Source organism: Ranitomeya imitator, chromosome 1 (assembly GCF_032444005.1).
Source record: "Ranitomeya imitator isolate aRanImi1 chromosome 1, aRanImi1.pri, whole genome shotgun sequence".
Lineage (NCBI taxonomy): Eukaryota > Metazoa > Chordata > Amphibia > Anura > Dendrobatidae > Ranitomeya > Ranitomeya imitator.
The window spans coordinates 152,731,309-152,745,721 of record NC_091282.1 but is presented as its reverse complement, the minus strand read 5'-3'; positions in this window follow the sequence as shown (position 1 = coordinate 152,745,721).

The following is a 14,413-nucleotide window of genomic DNA, read 5'->3' as shown; positions in this document are numbered from 1 at the left end:
AGCAGAGGAACAGCTGACGTTACTGAACCCCAATAACAGAGGAGCGACTGTTGACTGTGCAGACAGCACTTCCGGGCAACAACTGCCAGTGTTGAAGCCCAGGGAGAGCAGAAGGAGCAGGCTTTAGTTATTGCTGAACACACAGCAGGGGAGCAGCTGTTATTGCTGAACCCCACTAACACAGGAGCTAGTGTTTTTCTCTGTGCAGACAGCACTTCCGAGTACCAACTGGCGGTTTTGGAGCCCAGGGTCAATCAGGGTGTAGGCCGAGGCCTAATTGGAGCAAGTTTAATATCTGAAGTGGTGTGAGTGTAGACGGAGCAGGAGAAATTGCCGGATACACAGCAGGGGATCAGCTGACGTTATTGAAACCCAATACCACTGGGTCATGTGTTGACTGTGCAGACGGCACTTCTGAACAGCAACTGGCGGTGTTGGAGCCCAGGGATTACATTTCAGGTGGTAGAAACATGAACACAATATGAGACCTGGATACTGTTGCCAACCAAGTATTTAATCTGGAAGAGGAGTGGCAAATTCCTGCGAGCTCCAGGCCTTGTTCATTTTCCGAAAAGTAAGCCGGTCAACCTTATCGGAGCATAGTCGCATGTGACGGTCTATCAGTACAACACCTGCGGCACTAAAGACGCGTTACGATAATACACTAGCAGCAGGGCAAGCCAGCACCTCCAATGCATACTGGCTAAGCTCTGGCCATGTATCCAGCTTAGAGACCCAAAACTTGAAAGGAGAAGAGCCGTCTCGAAATACACTGAGAGGGCAAGCCATGCAGTCTGTCACCATCTGACGGAAACGTTGCTTCCTGCTGACTGGAGCCGTCTGTGATGGTGTAGACATTTGTGGCTGGCACACAAAACTTTGCCACTGTTGTGCCATACTGGTCTTGCCTTGTGCTGAGGCACTGCTCCTGCTCCCTGTTTGTGCTGAGCTTTCTCCACTGCCTCGACGCACAGAGCAGCTTTGTAAAGTACTAGCAGAACTCCTCTCGATTGGACTGGAGAAGATGATGGACTGCACCAGTGTGTCTTGGTACTCCCGCATTTTATGCACCCGGTTCAATGGTGTTATGAGGCTTTCAAAGTTGTCCCGGTAGCGAGGATCTAGGAGGGTGTACACCAGGGGTGTCAAACTGCATTCCTCGAGCGCTGCAAACAGGTCATGTTTTCAGGATTTCCTTGTACTGCACAGGTGATAATTTAATCACCTACACAAATAATGAGTTGGTGATTAAATTATCACCTGTGCAGTACAAGGAAACCTGTTTGCAGCCCTCGAGGAATGCAGTTTGACACCCCTGGTGTACACCCAATAATCAGCCGTGTTGAGAATGTGGGCAATGCGGCGGTCGTTTCTCAGGCACTGCAGCATGAAATCAACCATGTGCTGCAGACTGCCAACTGGCCAAGAAACGCTGTCCCCTGCTTGAGGCGTGACCTCTGCCTGCTCAGCATCACCCCACCCTCGCTCTACACACTGACTACTGGAGAATTGTGTAACTCCCTCCTCTGGAGAGATGTCTTCCTCCTCCATTGACTGCTCCTCATTCTCCTCACAAAGTGTCTCCTGCCCAGGCCTTTGTGAGGAACCACGTCACGCAGACTGTCCAGAAGCCGTTGGCATTTGTGACTCCTCATCCTCCACCTCTTCCACAACATCATCCCTTAGTGCTTGCAGTGTTCTTTCAAGCAGGGAGATAAGGGGACAGTCATGCTGACTAGTGCATCATCTGCACTCGCCATCCGTGTGGAATCATCAAAGGCACGCAAAACCAGGCAGATGTCCTTCATAGTGGCCCACTCAGTGGTTGTGAAGTCTGAACGGCGCGCAGTGCGACTTCTTTGCGCCTGATGCAGGTGGTACTCCTTTACTGCTGGATGCTGCTAACACAACCGCTCCAACATATGTAATGTTGAATTCCACCTGGTGGGTAGGTCACATATGATGCGATGTTCCGGAAGGCGAATCAGCACTGCAGAGCTGCAATGCGCAATCTTGCCATGCTGGAACGCGGCAAGTGAGCTTACTCTAGGCGGACCTTATGCAGCAGTGCATCAAGATCCGGATAGTCCCTCAAAAAACTCTGCACGACCAAGTTGAGCACATGTGCCAGAGGGGGGTTGCCTAGGGTCAGAGCTGCCACCAGATTTCGGCCATTGTCACACACTACCATGCCTGGCTGGAGATTCGCTGGCACAAACCACACGTCGCTCTCCTGCTTGATGGCATTCCAGAGCTCCTGCGCTGTGTGGCTTCAATTCCCCAAAGAAATTAATTTCAGTACGGCCTGTTGACATTTGTCCATGGCTGTGCTCATATCGTTCGTAACAGGTAAGTGTTCACAGGTCAAGGTGGAGGTAGACTGTCATGGCTCCTGCAGCAATTATTCTGAGGAACTGAAGTATGAGGAGGAGGCAATGTGTACAGACTGGATTCCTGCAATCCTTGGAGTTGGCAGAACATGTACAGTGCCACTCGCAAGATCTGTACCCGGCTCCACAACATTGACCTAATGGGCAGTGAGGAACAGGTATCGTCCCTGTCCATGGTGACTGGTCCATGCATCGGTGGTGAGGTGGACCCTGGTACTGACAACGTCTAGTAGCGCATGTTTAATGTTTTCCTCCACATGCTTTTGCAGGGCAGGGACGGCTTGCCTGCTAAAATAAAAGCGGCTGGGCACGTTGTATTGTGGGAATGCGAATGCCATCAAGTTACGGAAGGTGTCAGTCTCCACCAGCCTGAATGACAGCATTTCAAGAGACAGTAGTTTTGCAATGCTAGCATTCAGATCCTGTGCTTGGGGGTGGTTTTCCGAGACTGGCAGCCTTTTCTTCCATGCCTGTGCTACCGATGGCTGTAGAGTGGGCTGGGAGTGTGAGGATGACTGGGAACGGGGTGCTGTGGGTGGAAATACCCTGAGTCTCTGGACAACAGTGCTAGAGGTTCTCCTATGGCGATCCTGGGAGGAAGCCGAACCAGCTGTGTGTTAGCTGGAGGAAGAGGCAACAACACAAGCTTAAGAGGTGGTAGGTGCCGCTGTTAGTTGGCCCAGGTCTTCAGTGTGTTTTTGTAACTCCACCACGTGCTTGGTCCGCACATGTTTCCACATATTTGTGGTATTGAGGTTGCTGACACTTTTCCCTCTTTTGACTTTCTGATGACACACCTTGCATTTGACTAAGCAAATGTCATCTGCAACTGTGTCAAAAAAGGACCTGACACTGCAAGTCTTGGGAGTGCCCGTTTTGGCTTTTGGAAGAGGCATGCTCCTAATGGGTGCCGAAGTGGAGGCTACAGGCACCGCAGTCTTCCCCCTTCCTCTCCCTCTTTGGGCCATTCGGGGAATCTCTTCCTCAGAGCTGCTCCCACCACCTTCCTGTACCTCATGCCATGATGGGTCAAGGACCTCATCATCTACACTACCCTGTTCCACCAACTGCCTCTCCTGGGTAGTCTCAGCAGCACAGTACGCACCTGAAAGTGGCACCTGAGTCTCATCATCAGATGCGTACTGAGGTGTGCTGACCGGAGGCACTTGCCCACCCGCCTCTTCAGAATCAGAGAGACAAAGCTGTTGGGCATCACTGCATACTGCCTCTTCTTCCATTTCTCCAATGCTGCTTGGCTGGCCCCCTCTTTCGAAGGCAAGAGATTCAGAGAACAGAAGTAGAGATGGCTCCTGTCCTGGGCTCTCTGACTGCCTGGGCAATTTGGCAGGTGGTGAAGAGACAGATGGGTGCTCTCCAGTGCTCTGTGCCTGAGAGGATGTGGCACTAATTGAAGTCAATGCGTTAGCTGCCATCCATCTGACAACGGCTTCAATTTGTTCGTCCCGCAGAAAGGACTGTTCCCTGCTGAAACTGGGTGATGACGAATCACGGGTGCTCACAGCAGGCACAGAATCCCCACGTCCTCTCCCTGCTCCATGCCCACGCTCATGTGCCTTACTCCCTGCCTTCTTCATCTTGGTAGACTGATAAAGATAGGCAGAAAAGTACTAAGGGATTAGAGTACTTATTCCTGAATAGCTCCTAACAGTTATAAGAAACACTAATTTTCTAAAGTGTGGACTAGACTTTTAAATGAGCTAATGTGGCCTACACAACTGTAAAGTGGTGTGATTGGTGAACTGTATTAATTTTTTTTTTTTGCAGAACAGACTACAGAGTGAGCTGCACTCACACACAGACCGTGCAGACAGCTGTGAACGGCGCTGCAAGGCCAAAAAAGCTCCTCTATGTAATCCTATATAGTGTTTTTCCACAATCTAGCTGTATACGGATGGGAAGCCACTAATAGGATGAATTTGAACAAATGTGCAGCAGGCTGCACTAATTGAAAAACGGACAATGGAATGGTATGAGGCAGTGACGCAAGCTGAGCTGACTACAACTGGCTGTGGCGGTAGAACAGACTACAGAGTGAGCTGCTCTCACACAGACACCTTGCAGACACCTGTGAACAGCGCTGCAAGGCAAAAACAAGGTTCCCACACAGCGTTTGCTAAATTAGCCTGGGTAAAGCACAATGAAGCAAATCGCTATCTCTAAACTGGCCCTCAGTCAGAACACAGCGTCCTGTCTCTATATGAATTCACAGCAGAGTGAACCCAAAATGGCAGCAGCGACTTTTAAAGTGCATCATGACATCATTTCAGGAGCCAATCACAGCCATGCTAGTAGTTACATGCCTACCATGCAGAACAGGATGTGTCCACACTTCTAATCATTCCTCATTGGCTGAATTCTGGCTGTTTAAATTATGGGAACTTCCAATTCCGGTATCCGATATACTGAAAGTATCGGAACTCGGTATCGGAATTCCGATACTGCAATTATTGGCCGATACTCGATACTTGCGGTATCGGAATGCTCAACACTAATTATTACTGTACTTTAATTTCAACATTTCTGGAGTGCTGACCTTGAAAATACATTCCTCGTTGCTTATTGCTTGTATAAGTCCCAGCTGGCAGGAAGGATAGTGAAATATGTGTTTTTTTTACTATTTTCTTGCGTGGGAATAATTTCTAAGATTGTGTAGAGAAACACACCCCAATTAAATGGTAGACAAATAATAAAATAAATAATATAATATGTTCATACGTCCAAAATGCATAAAAATGGATGATGGATTTTTTTTGCCATATCTATATTTATTTTAAGCATGTCCAGTATATAAATTGATATTACAGAAGCCAGAAAGCTGTAGCTCATTATATTCTCAAATATAAAATCTTTTCAAGATGTTTTGAAGCTAATTTTCATTGCCTTTTTGTCATTGTAATTTTTGTTAGATTTACCAAGCACTATTAATAAACTAAAGGTTTAATATTTATAATCCTATTATTTCGTAATCCTATTAGTGTAACATTTGGACGATTTAAATATATTTCCACCTTAATCTCTGTTTGATCTTACATACTTCCCTTCAACATTGACACTTGGCTGACCCACCAAATAGTTTGTCCTTTTAACACTTAAATTAGAAAGGCTTCTTTTTTCTCCTTATCATTTCTTTTTTTTAAAGTTAGTTAAAGAGGAATCTATCACATCTGATAACGCTATTAATCTGCAGATATAGGATTAATTTGCAGGGTAATAGCGTGAGGCTGGAGTCAAGCTGCAGTAGCATCGTACACAGTGAAGAAGCAGTGACCCACAAATTCAAACACAAAAGTCTCTTTTAATGTGTTTCTTCACAGCATTAAAGTCCAATTCACATAAATGCATATAACTTCAGTGGATATTGTCAGTGACCAGTTTACACCAGTTCAAGGCAATACATATCACATGGCTTTAGATTTGTGGTCCCTAAACAGGCCAGACTTCCCTTGTCCAGTTTCCCTGGGTGACCGCACGCCATCTCACAGTCTCTATACGTCTCCATACACACAGCCTCATATGTTGCAGACACTACACACGCCAGCCCTCCTCTGATTAGTTCTCGTGGGTGTCCTGCATCGCTGTATCACAGTCTCTTTACAGACTCTTTACTCACACAGTCATACACAGTTCAGGATATCCTCCGGATAGCAGCCGGGCACCATATCCACCTGTTTGCAATCGTTGCACATGCTAGTCCTCTTTCGGGTACAGGACATCCACCTCCGGGCACAGGACTGTCCACATCCGACTCCTACGGGCACAGGACATCCACCTCCGGGCACAGGACTGTCCACATCCGACTCCTACGGGCACAGGACATCCACCTCCGGGCACAGGACTATCCACATCCAACTCCTTCGGGTACAGGACATCCACCTCCAGGCACAGGACTGTCCACATCCGAGACCAGTACCATGGACAACTTGCATCTCTGTGTACGCTGTGGGTGCCAGGCTATTCAGCTGCCCTGGGTGCTGGCTCTGCTGGCCTCCATGCACTCTGCAGACGAGCACACACCAGACTGACACTGAAGTGCACCTCGCACACCTGGCCTGGCCTGGCCAGACACCTGACACACCCATACCCCTTACTGCAGGGCTTTTAAACACACACAAACCTGTGGCCTTCAGCCACCTGGAAAACCCGGACCGGAGATCCGTGACTCTCTTGCACACCTATGGACTTCATCCGTCTGCATGCACATTCTGGGGAGAACAAACAGCGCCCCCTAGCTGTATCAGAGGCCACAGCCTCACAATATACATATATATATATACATATATACATATATACATATATATATACATACACACAAACACATACACACACATATATATATATATTCATACACACTACCTACTAAGTTTTGGGTCATTTAGAAATTATTTTTGAAAGAAAATCACAGTTTTTTCCAGTGAAATCACCAGTAAATGATTCAGAAATACACTCTATACATTGTTAATGTGGTAAATGACTATTTTGGCTGCAAATATCTGGTTTGTAATACAATATCTTCATAGGTGTATAGAGGCTCATTTATAGCAGTGTTCTTATGTGTGTTTGCTAACTGTGTAAGAATGGATGGTTGGAATACCCTTGAAAATCCTTGTGCAAGGATGTTAGCACAGCTGAAAACAGATTGGCTGATTAGAGAACCTATAAACCAGACCTCACTTTGAGCTAGTTGAGAATCTGGAGCATTACATTTGTTGATACAATTAAACTCTCAAAATGGCCAGAAAAAAAAAATTCATGTGAAACTCATCAGTCTATTCTTGTTCTTAGAAATGAAGACTATTCCATGCGAGAAATTGCCAAGAAACTGAAGATTTCCTACAAGGGTGTGTACTACTCCCTTCAGAGGAGAGCAAAAACAGGATCTAACCAGAGTAGAAAGAGAAGTGAGAGGCCCAGCTGCACAACTGAGCAACAAGCGACAAGTACATTAGAGTCTGTAGTTTCAGAAATTGATGCCTCATCGGTCCTCAACTGGCAGCTTCATTAGGCTGGTTTCACACTTGCATTTTAAAACGCATGCGTTTTTTTAAAAAAAACGCATGGTGAAAAAACGCATGTAAATGCGTGCAAACGCCGCGTTTTTATTTACGCATGCGTTTTTGCATGTGGTGAAAAAAACCGCGGCGTTTTAACGTGTTTACTTGTGTTTTTTCATGCGTTTGCGTTTTTTAAACGCATGCAGTTAAATGTGTGACAGCTGCCAATCATCAAAATAAAGTAAAAAACCCACTATAAACAGAAAGAGCTAGGGTTAGGGTTAGGGGTAGGGTTAGCGGTAGGGATCCTAACCCTAACCCTAAAGGGATCCTAACCTTTAACCCTAACCCTAACCCTAACTCTAAAGGGATCCTAAACCTAACCCTACCCCTACCCCTAACCCTACCCCTAACCCTAACCCTACCCTTAAAGGGATTAGGGTTAGGGTTAGGGGTAGGGGTAGGGTTAGGGTTAGGGGTAGGGTTAGGGTTAGGGGTAGGATCCCTTTATCAATTTTTTGGTGTGGGGTGGTTTATCAGTGTTTTTTTTTTAAAAAAGCATGTGTTTTTAACGCATGCAAACGCATGTGGTTAAAAACGCATGCGCTTACATAGCAATGCATTTTTTTGCCGCAAAAAACGCATGCGTTTTTTTGCGGCAAAAAAAACGCCGCTAAAAATGCTACATGTTGCATTTCTGCAACACAACGCATACAGAAAAAAACACATCCGTTGCAAAAACGCGTCAAAACGCATACAAAAAAAGCATGCGTTTTTAACCCCTTCATGACCCAGCCTATTTTGACCTTAAAGACCTTGCCGTTTTTTGCAATTCTGACCAGTGTCCCTTTATGAGGTAATAACTCAGGAACGCTTCAATGGATCCTAGCGGTTATGAGATTGTTTTTTCGTGACATATTGGGCTTCGTGTTAGTGGTAAATTTAGGTCAATAAATTCTGTGTTTATTTGTGATAAAAACGGAAATTTGGCGAAAATTTTGAAAATTTCGCAATTTTCACATTTTTAATTTTTATTCTGTTAAACCAGAGAGTTATGTGACACAAAATAGTTAATAAATAACATTTCCCACATGTCTACTTTACATCAGCACAATTTTGGAAACAAAATTTTTTTTTGCTAGGAAGTTATAAGGGTTAAAATTTGACCAGCGATTTCTCATTTTTACAACGAAATTTACAAAACCATTTTTTTGAGGAACCACCTCACATTTGAAGTCAGTTTGAGGGGTCTATATGGCTGAAAATACCCAAAAGTGACACCATTCTAAAAACTGCACCCCTCAAGGTGCACAAAACCACATTCAAGAAGTTTATTAACTCTTCAGGTGCTTCACAGCAGCAGAAGCAACATGGAAGGAAAAAATGAACATTTAACTTTTTAGTCACAAAAATGATTTTTCAGCAACAATTTTTTTATTTTCCCAATGGTAAAAGGAGAAACTGAGCAACGAAAGTTGTTGTCCAATTTGTCCTGAGTACACAGATACCTCATATGTGGGGGTAAACCACTGTTTGGGCGCACGGCAGGGCTTGGAAGGGAAGGAGCGCCATTTGACTTTTTGAATGAAAAATTGGCTGCACTCTTTAGCGGACACCATGTCACGTTTGGAGAGACCCTGTGTGCCTAAACATTGGAGCTCCCTGACAAGTGACCACATTTTGGAAACTGGACCCCCCAAGGAACTTATCTAGATGCCTAGTGAGCCCTTTAAACCCCCAGGTGCTTCACAAATTGATCCGTAAAAATTAAAAAGTACTTTTTTTTCACAAAAAATTTCTTTTCGTCTCAATTTTTTCATTTTCACATGGGCAATAGGATAAAATGGATCCTAAAATTTGTTGAGCAATTTCTCCCGAGTACGCCGATACCTCATATGTGGGGGTAAACCACTGTTTGGGCACACGGCAGGGCTCGGAAGGGAAGGCGCGCCTTTTGACTTTTTGAATGGAAAATTAGCTCCAAATGTTAGCGGACACCATGTCGCGTTTGGAGAGCCCCTGTGTGCCTAAACATTGGAGCTCCCCCACAAGTGACCCCATTTTGGAAACTAGACCCCCCAAGAACTTATCTAGATGCATACTGAGCACTTTAAACCCCCAGGTGCTTCACAGAAGTTTATAATGCAGAGCCATGAAAATCAAAAATAATTTTTCTTTTCTCAAAAATGATTTTTTAGCCTGGAATTTCCTATTTTGCCAATGGTAATAGGAGAAATAGGACCACAAATATTGTTGTCCAGTTTGTCCTGAGTACACAGATACCCCATATGTGGGGGTAAACCACTGTTTGGGCGCACGGCAGGGCTCAGAAGGGAAGGCACGCCATTTGGCTTTTTAAATGGAAAATTAGCTCCAATCATTAGCGGACACCATGTCGCGTTTGGAGAGCCCCTGTGTGCCTAAACATTGGAGATCCCCCACAAATGACCCCATTTTGGAAACTAGACCCCCAAACGAACTAATCTAGATGTGTGGTGAGCACTTTGAACCCTCAAGTGCTTCACAGACGTTTATAACGCACAGCGATGAAAATAAAAAAAAAAAAATATTTTCTCAAAAATGATTTTTTAGCCCACAATTTTTTATTTTCCCAAGGGTAACAGGAGAAATTTGACCCCAAAAGTTGTTTTCCAGTTTCTCCTGAGTACGCTGATACCCCATATGTGGGGGTAAACCACTGTTTAGGCACATGCTGGGGCTCGAAAGTGAAGTAGTGACGTTTTGAAATGCAGACTTTGATGGAATGCTCTGCGGGCGTCACGTTGCGTTTGCAGAGCCCCTGATGTGGCTAAACAGTAGAAACCCCCCACAAGTGACCCCATTTTGGAAACTAGACCCCCCAAGGAACTTATCTAGATGTGAGGTGAGCACTTTGAACCCCCAAGTGCTTCACAGAAGTTTATAACGCAGAGCCGTGAAAATAATAAATACGTTTTCTTTCCTCAAAAATAATATTTTAACCCAGAATTTTTTATTTTCCCAAGGGTTACAGGAGATATTGGACCACAAAAGTTGTTGTCCAGTTTCTCCTGAGTAAGCTGATACACCATGTGTGGGGGTAAACCACTGTTTGGGCACACGTCGGGGCTCAGAAGGGAAGTAGTGACTTTTGAAATGCAGACTTTGATGGAATGGTCTGCGGGCGCCACGTTGCGTTTGCAGAGCCCCTGGTGTGCCTAAACAGTAGAAACCCCCCACAAGTGACCCCATTTTGGAAACTAGACCCCCAAAGGAACTTATCTAGATATGTGGTGAGCACTTTAAACCCCCAAGTGCTTTACAGAAGTTTATAACGCAGAGCCGTGAAAATAATAAATACGTTTTCTTTCCTCAAAAATGATGTTTTAGCAAGCAATTTTTTATTTTCTCAAGGGTAACAGGAGAAATTGGACCCCAATAATTGTTGCACAGTTTGTCCTGAGTATGCTGGTAACCAATATGTGGGGGTAAACCACTGTTTGGGCGCACGTCGGGGCTCGAAAGTGAGGGAGCACTATTTGACCTTTTGAATACAAGATTGGCTGGAATCAATGGTGGCGCCATGTTGCGTTTGGAGACCCCCTGATGTGCCTAAACAGTGGAAACCCCTCAATTCTAACTCCAACACACCCCTAACCCTTATCCCAACTGTAGCCGTAACCCTAATCAAAACCCTAACCCCAACACACCCCTAACCACAACCCTAACCCCAACACACCCCTAACCCTAACCACAACCCTAATTCCAACCCTAACCCTAAGGCTATGTGCCAACGTTGCGGATTCGTATGAGATTTTTCAGCACCATTTTTGAAAAATCCGCGGGTAAAAGGCACTGCGTTTTACCTGCGGATTTACCGCGGATTGCCAGTGTTTTTTGTGCGGATTTCACCTGCGGATTCCTATTGAGGAACAGGTGTAAAACGCTGCGGAATCCGCACAAAGAATTGACATGCTGCGGAAAATACAACGCAGCGTTTCCGCGTGGTATTTTCCGCACCATGGGCACAGCGGATTTGGTTTTCCATATGTTTACATGGTACTGTAAACCTGATGGAACTCTGCCGCGGATCCGCAGCGGCCAATCCGCTGCGGATCCGCAGCCAAATCCGCACCGTGTGCACATAGCCTAATTCTAAAGGTATGTGCACACGCTGCGGAAAGCGTTGCGGATCCGCAGCAGTTTCCCATGAGTTTACAGTTCAATGTAAACCTATGGGAAACAAAAATCGCTGTACACATGCTGCAGAAAAACTGCACGGAAACGCAGCGGTTTACATTCCGCAGCATGTCACTTCTTTCTGCGGATTCCGCAGCGGTTTTTCAACTGCTCCAATAGAAAATCGCAGTTGTAAAACCGCAGTGAAATGCGCAGAAAAACCGCGGTAAATCTGCGATAAATCCACAGCGGTTTAGCACTGCGGATTTATCAAATCCTCTGCGGAAAAATCCGCAGAGGATCAGAATACATGTGCACATTCCTAACCCTAACCCTACCCCTAACCCTACCCCTACCCCTACCCCTACCCCTAACCCTAACCCTACCCCTAACCCTACCCCTAACCCTACCCCTAACCCTAACCCTACCCCTAGTTCTTACCCCAACATTAGTGGAACAAAAAAAAAAAATTCTTTATTTTTTTTTTATTGTCCCTATCTATGGGGGTGACAAAGGGGGGGGGGGGGGAATCATTTACTATTTTTTTTATTTTGATCACTGAGATAGGTTATATCTCAGTGATCAAAACTCACTTTGGAACGAATCTGCCGGCTGGCAGATTCGGCGGGCGCACTGCACATGCGCCCGCCATTTTGGAAGATGGCGGTGCCCAGGAAAGAAGACGGACGGACACCGGGAGGCCGGGTAAGTATAAGGGGGGGAGATCAGGGCACGGGGGGGGGGGCTTTGGAGCACGGGGGGTGGATCGCAACACGGGGGGGTAGATTGGAGCACGGGGGGTGGATCGGAACACGGGGTGGGGGATTGGAGCACGGGGTGGGGGATCGCTGTGCGGGGGGGTGGATCGGAGCACGGGGGGGATCGCTGTGCGGGGGGGTTTGATTGGAGCACGGGGGGTGTGATTGCAGCACGGGGGGAGCGGACAGGAGGACGGGGGAGCGGAGCACAGGACGGAGGGGAGCGGACCACAGATCGGGGGGCTGGGGGGGCGATCGGTGGGGTGGGGTGGGTGCACATAAGTGTTTCCAGCCATGGCCGATGATATTGCAGCATCGGCCATGGCTGGATTGTAATATTTCACCATTTTTTTAGGTGAAATATTACAAATCGCTCTGATTGGCAGTTTCACTTTCAACAGCCAATCAGAGCGATCGTAGCCACGGGGGGGTGAAGCCACCCCCCCTGGGCTAAACTACCACTCCCCCTGTCCCTGCAGGCCGGGTGAAATGGGAGTTAACCCTTTCACCCGATCTGCAGGGACGCGATCTTTCTGTGGCACAGCATATGCGTCACAGGTCGGATAGGCTCCGACTTTCATGACGCATACGCTGTGTCACAGGTCGGGAAGGGGTTAATGTTAAATATAGGGGAAAAAACGCGTGCGTTTTTTACAGCAAAAATGCAAAAAAAAAACGCAAATGTGAAACCACCCTTAAATAGTACAAAAAAGTAAAACTAGTGCAAAATGCCACTGTCAACATCTACAGTGAAGAGGCGACTCCGGGATACTGGCCTTCATTGCAGAGTGGCAAAGAAAAAGCTAATAAAAGGAAAATATTAATATGGGCAAAAGAACACAGACATTGGACAGAGGAAGATTGGAAAAAAGTGTTATGGACAGACAAATCCAAGTTTAAGGTGTTTGGCTCACACAGAAGAACATTTGTGAGACGCAGAACTGAAAAGATGCTGGAAGAGTACCTGATGCCATCTGTTAAGCATGGTGGAGGTAATGTGATTATCTGGGGTTGCTTTGGTGCTGGTAAAGTGGGAGATTTGTACAAGGTAAAAGGGATTTTGAATAAGGAAGGCTATCACTCCATTTTGCAATGCCATGCCATACCCTGTGGACAGCGCTTGTTTGGAGCATTTCATCCTACAACAGGACAAAAACACCTCCAAATTATGCAAGAACTTTATGCAGTTAATAGCCCTCTGTGTCTGTACTGCTACATACTTAGGCAGTTAACTGGTTCATGCAGCATTACATGAACACCTGAGCCTTACACTATGGCTGGTCCGAATAACTAAAGCAATTGTTACCATCCACCTCTCGTGTCTCCCCTTTTCCTCATAGTTTGTAAGCTTGCGAGCAGGGCCCTCATTCCTCCTGGTATCTGTTTTGAACTGTATTTCTGTTATGCTGTAATGTCTATTGTCTGTACAAGTCCCCTCTATAATTTGTAAAGCGCTGCGGAATATGTTGGCGCTATATAAATAAAAATTATTATAGAGAAGAAGCAGGCAGCTGGTATTCTATTTGTAATGGAGTGGCCAGCGCAGTCACCAGATCTCAACCCCATTGGCTGTTGTGGGAGCAGCTTGACCGTATGGTACGCAAAAAGTGCCCATCAAGCCAAACCAACTTGTGGGAGGGGCTTCTGGAAGCATGGGGTGAAATTTCTCCAGATTACCTCAGCATATTAACTGCTAGAATGCCAAAGGTCTGCAATGATGTAATTGCTGCAAAGGGAGCATTCTTTGACAAAAGCAAAGTTTGAAGGAGAAAATTATTATTTAAAAAAAAAAACATTATACATATAAATATATATATGTTAAAAAAATGGATCAGCACCAAACCCAGTACCTTAACAAAGTGCACGCATCCCCAGCCAGCAATCTCAGAAGGCTCCTTGCAATAGTAGAAAAAAAAGGGGGAAACAGCACAGCAGGCTTCCAGAAAAAAAAGTGATATTTATTGCCCAAATGGTGTGACAACATTTCGGATACAATCCTTTCTCAAGCAATGAAGATACTACAAGTGCAGACAAATATAAGTGCTCCATTCATCAATTTGATATATCAATTATTCACAAATTATTAAAAAGTCTA